Below are 2,366 nucleotides of genomic sequence, written 5' to 3' on the forward strand. Positions count from 1 at the left end.
AGTTCAAGAATTTCTATGTATTCGTGGAAATTTTGGAATTCAAATAATTTCGTGTAATTTCTTGATTTAATGTCATTAACTGAATTTCTTGCTTTTTAAAAAGAATGTAAGGAATTCTTAGAGTTTCTTTAAATTCAAGGAATAACAAGAATTGTACGAATTCATGGAATTTCCGGATTATTTTCAAGGAATTATGTGAAATAGATACATTCTATAAGTTCATAAAATTTTATGAATTCAAAAAATTCAAGGAAATTCCTTGCAATTAAGATATTTTTTTCGAGTTTCTTAAATTTTTCGAATTTGTGGAATTTTTTCAATTGATTGAATTCTTGAAATTTCTTAAATTTGCCGAGTTGATTCTATTCATGTAATTTCTTGATTTTGTCGAATGAACTGCATTCCTTGCATATTTACAATGAATTCTAAGAATTTAATCAATCAATTCGTGTAACTCCAAGGAATTCTACGAATTTAAGAACTTTTGTGAATATAGTTAATTCCAAGGACATCTGTGAAGTTAGAGAATTCCAAGGAATTTATAAAATTCAAAGAAACTATTCATAGAATTCCAAGGAATTTTCAGAAATTCATAGAATTCTAGGTCGACCAGTAGAAGCCGTCGACAATCTTAATTTCTCGGAGAAGAGAAATGATTCCTTAATGAATAATAGCGGCGTGGACCAAGGTACCATTTATCATAAATAATATCTCGTATAATTAAATAATTAGCATATAATTAAGCATAATCTGATATACTTGTTTTTGTGCGTAAAATGCGTTTGTACGTTCGTAAACCACTTTTTCCGTCAGTTAAAATTGCCTCGTTTTTTTTTTCATATTACTATTTTGCCATTAAAGACTTAAAGACTAGACCTAGAAAAAATTATATCGATCTACATTCTACAGTTTGTGTTTCTTCTGTCGTTCGTCAACGAAGGCTGTAAAGCGTTAATAAACGATTGAGTTTTAATTTTAATGCACTCATATTAGATAATTAATTTAATAATTAATATAACTTATTAAATTAATATTTAATTAATATAACTTCTGAGACGCAGTGTCGATTTGCGAATTTCTATATTGTAAGTTCGGTTGTGGCCTCAAAGCTTGAGGTCTTGTGTGAAATAAAAATATTTTTTCAATTCTAAAATCCCGGATTCAAATTTAAAAGGACGAAAAATTAAAAAAGAAAGAACAAAAAAGAAACCTTTAAAGCTTTTAATGATGCAAGACCTCAAGCAGAAATGTTGTCGATTAAAAACAGTAAAATTTGTAAAACATCAATTTAATGAGTATTTGGAGTGTGCCTAATGCAATAGTTAAGTATATATGTTATTAAGACATAGAATAGAAGAAAAAAAATGTAATTGTAATTACGATTCAGATGTATTGCGCTTTTTATTCGAATTGTATAGCACACGTCCAAAAGTTGCTCCTTATTTGTGAACTCATCGGCCCGTTACGACTTTTAAGACTTTTTGATTGTGATTGGATGCGTAGTTATTACCAGGCCATGCAAAAGACTGAAGAAGATCCTTACAATCAGTATTAACAACCATTGGTATTTTAAATACGAAGATGTATACATTGAAATTTATACGAAATCTATTTTGGCTGCCTACATGGTTTTTTAGTAACACTGTAAGTGTAAGTTATGTAAATCGATACTATTTACGTTTTGGCATTTCGGGAGCCAACAAACTATCTTTGGCACATATTTGTCTAGCATATATGATTATAATAAATTATGGAAAATAATAGAGGGCTCGATTATTTTGAACTAGCAGTTCACCTCAAGGCATCTATCGGCTTTTCTTTTCGTGAGTTATTATGGTTATTATAGGTCTTGCCGGAGGAAGAGGATCTGTTTGGCTCATCTGCTTTTGGGCGGATCTCACGACAAAATGTAAAACTACCATGAACTTGGAACTAGTTTTTTTTTTGCATATGCTATAGGCAAAATATATAATCCAGGCATTACATATAATTCTTAGGCATTATATATAATGCCTGGTCACTTCAGGCAAAGTGTATAATCGAATACTTATTATATACTTTGACTAGGCAATTTATATAATCCCAAGGCATTATATATAACCCCTAGGCATTATATATAACCCCTAGGCATTATATATAATCCCTAGGCTTTATATATAATGCCTGGTCACTTTATGTATAATGCCCGGCACGAGATAGGCAAAGTGTATAATCGAAAACTTCTTATATATTTTGCCTAGGCAATATATATAATTCCAGGGCATTATATATATATATATAAACCCTAGGCATTATATATAATCCCTAGGCTTTATATATAATCCCTAGGCATTATATATAATCCCTAGGCTTTATATATAATCCCT

Source organism: Belonocnema kinseyi, chromosome 10, assembly GCF_010883055.1.
Source record: "Belonocnema kinseyi isolate 2016_QV_RU_SX_M_011 chromosome 10, B_treatae_v1, whole genome shotgun sequence".
In the NCBI taxonomy this organism is placed as follows: Eukaryota; Metazoa; Arthropoda; class Insecta; order Hymenoptera; family Cynipidae; genus Belonocnema; species Belonocnema kinseyi.